The 10,321-nt window shown below is 46.1% G+C and overlaps 1 long non-coding RNA gene across 1 annotated transcript; it reads right to left on the reverse strand.

Moving 5' to 3' along the window:
- Positions 1-752: 752 nt before the first annotated feature.
- LOC134481697 (uncharacterized) lies at positions 753-4,368 on the reverse strand. The gene is made up of 2 exons (XR_010057421.1): positions 3,245-4,368; positions 753-2,696 (listed from the first exon to the last, which is right to left on the reverse strand). It is a non-coding gene; the product is annotated as an uncharacterized LOC134481697 (long non-coding RNA).
- Positions 4,369-10,321: the final 5,953 nt, after the last annotated feature.

Here is a 10,321-nt window from a genome sequence, read left to right on the forward strand (position 1 = left end):
TTCATTCCTTTACAAGGGTGAGTGTGTGTGGGTCCCTTCGTGCTTTTGTGCTTTCCCAGTTAAAATTAGGGGGCTGTGAGGTAAGAACAGAAGGGCAAGGGAATATGTCTTTCCACAGGAGACTTAGCTAGCCAAGGACTTGCCTGAGTGGCTGTCATTGGGGGGTAGCTGCACTTTTTGTCTTTCAGCTGTCTGAAGGGCAAACCATGGCTGGTCTCTGGACTAAGTCTAGACAAACAGCAACTCCTGGTGAATTCTTTGCCTACCACCAGAACACAGGAAAATGGACCTGTTTCAGAGAGATGCTTAAACACCTCAAAAGCTCCATCCTCGAGGCTTGCTGGCCCGGGATCAGCCAGGGGAGTCTGGCAAGTGCAGGATAAATAATCAGTAATCTACTTGTTAAGGAAGAGGTTAAACTCTCTGGCCAGCAGCCAGTCACTGCAGCCCAACCAAGCTATTTTCAATAATTTGCAAAGTAACACTTGCTGCTTGGCTCCAGCCCCAGAAAATATATTTACCACCCTGTATCAATTTATTTTTGCTTCCCCCCCTCTTGAAAGGAAAAGCCCACACAGTGCAAATTAGACAGCCAATTTCCTGTGTTGCTGAAAAAAAAAAAAAAAGCCAACCCAGTTTATCCTTAAACAAAGTCTATCTCTTCCTCCCACCCAAAATCTGCCTCTGCCTAGGCAACCCATGAGGAGAGTAAGTTCGACTCCCACCCCTTAAACAAGGTGGCTTGGGACTAGTTTGGTTTGTTATATTTTTAACTTTCTAAAGACATTGGGAAAAGCCCTCCCCAGGGCTAGGGAAACTTCAGTGCTTGTTAAACCATGAGGTTACAAAGAATACACTGGAAGAAAAAGCCAGGCAGGGCTTGAAGTCAGCAAGCTTGGAGAACAAGCCCTGACTTTTCACCACTCACAAACAGTTCTGGAGAAGATGAACCAGGCTTTCCTGGGCAGCTTTGAACCCTTGTTGGGGGAAGCTGGCCCACCCTGTGTCCTGGTGGCTGACCACAGGCAGTTGTGGGCGAATGGGGTCATCTCCAGGTCTGACCCTGGATGAACTTCTTTAGGAGTCTTCTCTCACTTTGTTCGAGAATACTTTCTGGGGGGTCTTTAGTCTTCTCTGTCACTTGAGTATTTTTTTTTTTTTTTGAGTTGGGTCCCAGTGCCCAGCACTCTTCCATATCGCCTGTAGAAGACAACTTGCTTCTGTCTGAACGGGAGTAGGTGTGGAAACCCAGACTGGGTGTTGGTGGGCTCCAGGGCTGTCTGAGAAAGGGAGATGTCACTGGCCGTTTGCTGTTGGAAAACTAGCCCCACTTTCTTAAGGGGGGATGGGAAGACTCACAGGACATCTTTTCCTCGCTTCGAATGTGAAAGGCCTCAGCCATTTTGAGCCTTTTTGGGTGAGCTGCCATTCTGTTTCTTCCTCTTTACCTCTTCTTGCCTGTCCCTACTCCGGGCGATCTCCCAGGTTCTCTTTCCTAGCACCACAGACAGCTCCCGGTCGCGCAGTGGGGCGGGTTCCAAGGGCTGGCGGTTCCAGGCACGGCCCAGGCTGCTATTAAGGGTGGGGTGGGGAGTGTGCCCGCGGTGGGGGAGGTCCGGGGGTGATGACAAGGAACCCTCCCCGGCAGCGCTTCCTGATTAACTCGAAGTCCGACGGGGTCACATTCCAAAGAACACAGTCTACAGATCAATAAAAGTAATTCAAAAATCTCAAAGATCTGGGGTAAGTAGCGCTCTGCGACAGATCAACTCTTAACCACCTCCCACTTAATAAGTTCTTTTTCTTTCTTTCTTTCTTTTTTTCGGAGCTGGGGGCAGAACCCAGGGCCTTGCGCTTGCTAGGCAAGCGCTCTACCACTGGGCTAAATCCCCAACCCCCTTAATAAGTTCTTAACGGAAGGCTCCAGAGCTCTGCAGCTCCGACAGCCTGTGCGCCCCGGCCGGCTCGAGGTCTCCGGTGGAACCTGCTCCCGAGGCTTTTCTGCTTCTGTCGCGCGTGGTCTCCGCCGCTGCAAGCCAAGGACAAGCTCTGCGGAGGAGGTCGAGCCAAGCGGGGTCCAGGGTCTGCAGAGCTTCTCCCTCCCCGTGTGCTCATGACTCTTCGCGACCGTCTGATCAGCGACAGAGGGTTTCCCGGATGGGAAGGCTTGAAAGGAAAACAGAGTCGCAAACGTGAGGCTGAACCGGCCTTGGCCCTGGATGCTGCCCGTGGGAGGGCATGGCCCTGAGCCACTCCCGGCCGGGCCGCGCAGAACGCACCAGGCTCTGGCGCCTCCAAGTCCCCGTAGCTAGGCGCGGGGTCCCTGTGCTTGCTTGGCCTCGGGGCAGACTGGCGGCCTGTAAGTTCGGGTGCTGGTGGTGACAAAGGTGACAGATGAGTATCAGGATGATTGTCTGGGAAAGGCACCTATAGATAGACCTGGGTCAAAAATCCAGACTTTTTTTTTTTTTTTTCTTTCAGCAACAGTCCTCAGGATGGCCTCCAGAGCAGTGTTGTGAGTTGCAGAAGGAATAAAAAGTCGGTCTCCGTCTCCCGGGAAGATAATAAAAATAAGCTCTGTAGCTCCTGCATCAGAACCCACCTCCTGCTTCACTCTGAGAGCTCGGAACCACATGACGGTTAAAACCTTTCTACAGTCGTCTTCAACCTTCTGGCTCCCTTCTCTCTCTTCCTAGCTGGGTCGGAGGGATGGAAAGGTTAATGGAAATTAGGAACTGACCGGGGGTTTTTAGGAGTTTGAATTATCCACGATTGTGGGTTCAGGCACCATTGGGGATCAGGATTTTCCCCAAAGCCTGTGAAGACTGGAGGAAGAGGCACTCAAAGGCCTCAATTAGGCCTTGTCTCCGGGAAAGAGGAGGCATGCTTTCTAGAGAGCAATTGGAATTTATAATACCGCTGGTGGTGCACTCCTAAGCCACAAAAGTAGAGGGCCCTGATGGAAGGCAAACTCCTGTAAGCACCGTTGGCTGGGTGTTAGGAAACAGCTTGCGAGACTTCGCTTCCCACAGTATCACGGAGAAGCCAAGCTGTGTGGGACGGTGTTCAAATACGAGAGTCTCAGGGCAGGTCTCTTTCAGACAGGGCGCGTTTCCTGCTGAGTGAATAGGCTTTTTAATGATTTAGTTTTAAATGGACTTGCTAGTAGGCCCAATTTGATTAAAAATTGTCCTAATATTACCCACAAGATGAAAATAATATTTGGTAAAACCACTAAACCTACCTCTCAGCTTCTTGAACGAACGGTTGCCCTCCTGAAGGCTGGGTATTTGTAGATCTAAGGCGAAAGAAAGGGTCGAGTCCCAGTATCAGCCGTTTCTCATTGAGATTCAGGACCATTTAACACAAGACTTTATCTGTCCTGTTTTCTGTAAATAGTTTATTAGTAGAAGTTGCAAATAGAGTGTCATTAAATTAAGATTTTAAAAGGGACATACATAGGTGTCCCCACTGGCCTCGAGTGAAGACACTGCTTCATATAGGTGATTAAAGAGTGTCACATCTTTCCTTGCTATGCAGAGATCGATTGGACCAAAAACTCACACACAACACAAATTGACGGACCCACGCACTTTTGTCTTTTTTTCTTTGCCTTTGAAATTTCTGGCAGTCCACGTTTTCAGACGTTCCCATGAATCTCTAGGTTTACGTCAGAGCTAACTACCAAAAGGCAGTTCTTTCCACCTCCGCCTGCTGTGTCGCCTGGTGCTGGTGGCTGTGCTAGTCCCGCCTACCGTAGTCCCGTCCAATCAGAGCACAGCAACCTCAGCGGTTTGTGCCAGTTGCTGGATTCCTTTCTTCGCTTCCGTTTGTTTGAGTGGGGAAGAGGCTACCCAGACTGCAGAGCTAGACTGCAGAATCGAGGCCCAAACTTCCCTTTCCTGTTTTCCTCTCTCTTTTACTCCCTCTTACTTTGTTTAAAATTCTTTGCCCCCTCCAGTGCCCGAGGATACCATCACACAAGTGGGCAGTGCCATCTGCCTTCTCTGGGGTCTCATCATCCCTGTAAAAGGCCCAATTATTTTCACATACCGAAAGCACACCCACAAAGACACTTATTAGGGTAGAATTGGCCTTCCCGCCCCGTTTACGACAGCAATAATAGTTGCTTTCATCCCTGGGATGGGAGGCAGATATGGTGGCTGCTGTGGAGGAAAACCTCTGGCCGGTTTACTGGGGGGTGAAGGCCAGCCAGAATGAAGTTGAGACCCAGGGGGTCTGTTTTGCTTTCTTTTTCTGCTTGATTTTTGTCCCGATGTTAACTTTGCTTTTGCAGATGTGTTGGGGTGTTTTAAGGAAAGCAAAGGTGACAGGTTAAACATCCATACAGAGGGAATGTTAATGAAAGGGGCGGGGCACGGGGAGGACTAAGCTTAAAAGTGCACTGGCTATTATTAATTAATTTTTTGGGTCAAGGCTTTGAAACTTGCAAACTATTCAAAACACAACACCCCCAAACCAGCACCCGGGGAAGGAGCCCTTTCCTTGGCAAGATGTTTTACAGGGATCAGGTGCCTCATCCCTCAGGGTTCACAGTTTTTACTTGATTCTGCTCGGAAATTTGGCAGAAGGACGCATCCAACAGATGGTTTGTAAGCCGAACCGATCTTGACCCAAACTCAGACCTGGAAAGAATCTCAAGTTGTCTGGTTGGACACCAGCTGGATGCTTCAGGTCTTTCTACAGTGTATTTGCTTAGTAGCTTCCTCTTTTTTAATCCGCGTGGCCTCCTCCACCTCAGCCCCCAAGGAGAGATAAGAAAAACCGGAAGAAGAAACTGTAGGATTACAGATGACCAAGAGATAACTCTACGCGGCCGACACCTATCTGAGGCAGAGGAAATGGAAGTTTTGTGTAAAAAAATTAAAACTAAGTTCATCTTGTGAAAGTAATGCCTCCTGAAGAGCAGGCATGAGACTGGGAGAGTCACTGCCAGCCTGTGGCTTACTATTTCTAGGTTTTGTTTGTAGTGCGTTGTGTACAGTTGTGCAGGTCTAAACTTTTGGTTTTTCCATATTCAAGTACTTCTCCAGAGTCTTTGAAACTCTAGGGGCTGGAGAGATGGCTCCGTGGTTAAGAGCACTGACTGCTCTTCCAGAGGTCCCGAGTTCAAATCCCAGCAACCACATGGTGGCTCACAACCATCTGTAAAGAGATTTGATGCCCTCTTCTGGTGTGTCTGCAGACAGCTACAGTGTATTCACATATACTAAATAAATAAATCTTAAAAAAATCCTCGGTTTGTACCGGAGACATAATATCCCTCCCCCCATGCATGGTGTTATCCATTCTTCTTAGCACATGAGAAGTAGGTGCTCTACCACTAAGCTGCGCCTCCAACTTCATCTATCTACCTCTCTGTCATCTACGTCATCTACCTATCAATCATCTATGTCATCTACCTATCTATCATCTACATCATCTACCTATCTATCATCTACATCATCTACCTATCTATCATCTATATCATCTACCTATCATCTACGTCATCTACCTATCAATCATCTACGTCATCTACCTATCTATCATCTATATCATCTACCTATCATCTACATCATCTACCATCATCTACGTCATCTACCTATCAATCATCTATGTCATCTACCTATCTATCATCTATATCATCTACCTATCATCTACATCATCTACCTATCTGTCATCTATATCATCTATCTATCATCTACATCATCTACTTATCTATCATCTATGTCATCTACCTACCTATCATCTACATCATCTACCTATCATCTATATCATCTATCTATCATCTATATCATCTACCTATCTATAATCCATCTATCAACCATCCATCTGTCTATCACCTGTCCGTCTGTCTGTCTATCTGTCTATGGTTTGTGTGTGTGCACACATGTGCTACTACACACATGCAGAGACCAGAGATTAATTTGTTGGAACTGGTTGGCCATCTCTTCCCTCCACAGGTTAGAAACTGAACCTTTTTCCTGCTCCTGATTGCTAGCTTGGTTCCCTTCCCATCCCCCTTCCCTTTTCCCTTCCCTTCCCTTTTCCCTTCCCTTCCCTTCCCTTCCCCCTTCCCTTCCCTTCCCTTCCCTTCCCTTCCCTTCTCCCTTCCCTTCCCTTCTCCCTTCCCTTTTCCCTTCCCTTCCCTTCCCTTCCCTTTTCCCTTCCCTTCCCCTCCCTTCCCTTCCCTTCCCTTCCCTTCCCTTTTCCCTTCCCTTCCCCTCCCTCTCTCCCTCCCTCCCTCCGTCCCTCCCTCCCCCTCTCTTTCTTTCTTTGTTTCTCCCTTCCTTCCTTCCTTCCTTCCTTCCTTCCTTCCTTCCTTCCTTCCTTTGTTTTTATTTTGTACAGGGGTTCTCTGTGTAGCCCTGGCTGTCCTGAAATCACTGTAAAACAGGCTGGCCTCAAACTCAGAGATCTGCCTGTCTCTGCCTCCCAAGTGCTGGGATTAAAGGCCTGGGCCACTACCACTGGCTGAATTGCTTTCTTACTTGGAGAAACATCATAGTTTAGCAAGTATAAAAATACAATTCTGGCTTTTAAATGGTTCTGGGGATGGACCCCAGCTCTCATGTGCGCTAGGCAGGTTCTAGCACTGACTCTATCCCCATCCCTGAGAGCAAGCACTTTGGTCTGGGTTTTCTGTCTTGGTTGGTGTGTCAGCTTTTGTATTGGTCTTGACTAGGGCAGGGGAAGAGAGGAGAAGGCCCCTGGAAGAGGAGCAGCTCCAGAAGGGAGGAGAGAACTCACTGGGGATGAGTTTCAGGGAGGAATGTGAATTTAGCTTGCTTTTGCATCAGCTGGGGTTGGCTGTGAGGGGCAACAAAACACCACTTATAACTTTTATCAAACATATTTTAAACCTTCCTAACTCTGGCCTTAAATCTGTCAGTTTCTTCAGCAAAGCAGGCATCTACAGAGAGGAAAAGGTGATCAGCTACCTTCTGACAGAGGGAGTGCCTCACCAGTGTGTCTAGTGTGTGTGTATGTATGTGCTTGTGTGTGTGCATGTGTGTGCATGAGTATGTCTGTGTGTTCATGTGTGTGTCTGTGTGTGTTAGTGTGTGTGAGCATGCAAGCATGTGTTTGCTTGTGTGTGTACATGTGTGTTCATGTGTGCATGTACCTGCATGTGTGTTAGTGTGTGTGTGCATGTGTGTGTTCATGTACCTGCATATGTATTAGTGTGTGCGTGCATGTGTATCCATGCCTGCTTGTACATGCATGTATGTTAGTTTGTCTGTGCATGCATGTGTGTGAATGCGAGCTTGTGTGTGTGTGTGTGTGTGTGTGTGTGTGTGTGTGTTTTCTGAGTTTTAAACCTTCCTAACTCTGGCCTTAAATCTGTCAGTTTCCTCAGCAGAACAGGAATCTACAGAGAGGAAAAGGTGATCAGCTACCTTCTGACAGAGGGAGTACCTCACCAGTGTGCCTTATACACAGTGTGTGTGTATGTATGTGCTTGTGTGTGTGCATGTGTGTGCATGAGAATGTCTGTAAGGTTTTTTTTACCTAACAATTGATAAGAATTAAATTCAGGTTAAGGAGAAAAAAAATAAAGAACCATAGCCTACAAAGAAATTTGAGTGCGGGGGTGGGGGACTGAGTAAAAGAATTAAACAGCAGTAGTCTAGCCTTTCATTTACGTGACACACATTAACCGCACATAGAAGTTCCAGGCGAACTGTCTTGTTCTCTTGTCTCCAGGAGCCCATGTAGGGTACTTTAATTGCCACATTTTCAAACCGATATAATGGTGGGGATGTCTTAGTAATTACCTTAATGAGATAACACCTTTCCTTCCCTCAACCTACTCATTATCACGCCTCTCGTTCAAATTTCAACTACAAAGAACTACGCTTGTAAAAAAAAAAAAAAAAGAGTCTGAGATGTATTGTTCCAGGTCTCATCCCTGTAAAACAGTTCACATTGCCCGTATCTTAAAATAGGAAAGACACGGTACACACCAGCAAATCAAGTATGGTAAAGGAAAGGCCCGAGATAAGTAAACTAAACATCTGGGCGCCCTTTAATTATTCTTGGTTGGAGTCCCTGTCTTGACCCACAGTGATGTGAAGGTGCCAAAATGATGAATTTTAAGATGTTGGGCTGTGAAGACGCACAGCTGCAACACTGATGGATTTAGGGAGGGATGGCAACAAGGTTAGCTGCATGTGAAGTGTGAATTGAGATTTTTGCAAAGAGACTGTGATTGCAGATGGGCATAATGTTGTACCCTTGCATGAAATCTTGCTATTACTGTGCAGTGGTCAGACAGAGTGTGAAATGACTTATTATTTTTCTTTTATTCTTTAATGAAGTTGGTTAGAGCGGCAGTAACGCTGCTAGTCAATATTAGTAATGCACACACACACGGGAACCTATATGACAGGTGCTGAAATATTAAATATTTATTTAGTTTTGACTCTTTCCCCTAATTTTCATGAATATCCATATGCAAACAGAAGCGCCTCTCCCTCCATATAGACAAGTTTGTACTGATTCGTGTGTCTGCACTTACCCTTATTACCCTGTATAAATATCCTACAAGGCCCCGATGAAGAGAAAGGCTTTCGGTGGCCAAGAAATTTCCACAGCTCTCAGATGTCTTTAAAAAATGCTACAATGCTTCTTCTCAGAATTCTGATGCGAAAATCCTGTTGGATGATTTTGAAGTAATTAGTTCTTTGCTGCGGTGACTGGAACAAAACGGTGAAAGCCCAGAAAGAGTCAGCACCTAGCACGGTTGGGAGAACTTGGACGATGAAGTTGTGATTTTCACTGTTATAGTGTGGACTATGTACCTCTAAACTATCTTGCGGTAAACATTTATGTCGTGAACCTGTAATGATAAGGTTTCACTACTTTCCCACGTCAGAAGAACAGGAAGAAACCAGCTTTGGAAATGCTGCTATGATATCGAGAACGACACACGGACCAGTTTCCTCCCAGTGTTGGGCTTTTGCCTCTAGATGTTTCTTTTGGGGCAGCATGGTTCATGGCTTTTATGAAGCTTAGGTTTTGGAGTTGGGGGTTCTGTTGCATACAGGATTTGATGTGTCGTGCCGGGTTTATAACAACACTTTCCATGCATTGACTTTGTACAAATAGTGAACGTAGAAAGCCAAAGGAGTCTTTAACATAGGTGGGTTGTTTTTTTTTTTAAGTGAAAACTTAACATTTTCCAAGAAAGATTCATTTGAATTTGTTTACATTTTCCATAGTTCTAGAGTTTCATCTGGATCAAAATTTATTACATCATAGTTTGGAATAGCTACAGAGTCACGCAATGTTCTTCAGAACAACACAGTCAGTCCTTCGAAACATAGGGACCGTTGACCTAAACATGGTGTTCAGTCTTTTCCCCGGCACCATATTTACTGGCCTATTCCCGTACCTTCTTTTGCCATAGTTTGCTCAATAGAAAGAATTCCACAACTGGGCCATTCCTCACCAGCCATAACATGGGGTCATTTACACTTATTTAGGTGAAATACGGAAATAAACATACCATCTCTTCCATTTCTCTCTCTCTCTCTCTCTCTCTCTCTCTCTCTCTCTCTCTCTCTCTCTTAGCTGACAATGTTACCTTTTACTAGAAGCATTTTGGTATGACAGTGGAGGAGATGTTTAAGCTTTTCTTCAAGATTTTGCTATGGACAGTATTATGGGATATTATGTAGAAAGAACACTTTCGAAAGAATAGAATTTGTGGGCTATCTTAACTTTGTGTGTTTGTCACACCAGTTTCAGGAACGATAACTTCTTAATCTGCATACAGGGCGACTTTGCCCACGTCTGTAGGAACATGATCATTCCTACAGTCTTTAGCGACGTCTTCCCCAGCTTATTCCACACCCCAGCATTCAGTGCTGTGATTGGCTCCCACAAAAGTAAGATTAGCGCGTTTATAGGTGTATGAAAGAGAGCATGCGTGGGAATCTGGCCCTGACATTGTGTGAGAACTTGATTCAATGCTCAGGACTCTCAGGTTTTAAAATCCTGACTCGGTGTCTTTGTGTTTAAGTGTTCCAGCGTCTTAGGGATGCTGTGCACCCTGCATGCGTTCGGTGTAAAGCTTCGGGTACTTCCTCACCAGGGAAAGCCTTCTGCATTCCATGAATACCGTACGCACATCACGGACTTTTCCAGTCGATGGTTTTACCCTTCCTATCTCAGTGTAGGATGAGAGAGATCAGTCTTCACATCGAAAGTACTTCATGGTGTTTTCCTTAGTGAGACCGGACATCTTCCTTATGGACTGGCCCAGGAACCATGTGACAAACCATTGGCCCTGTAGTCGAAATGAAACACCTTCCTC

The sequence above is a fragment of the Rattus norvegicus genome, chromosome 14, assembly GCF_036323735.1.
Source record: "Rattus norvegicus strain BN/NHsdMcwi chromosome 14, GRCr8, whole genome shotgun sequence".
NCBI classification, from domain to species: Eukaryota; Metazoa; Chordata; class Mammalia; order Rodentia; family Muridae; genus Rattus; species Rattus norvegicus.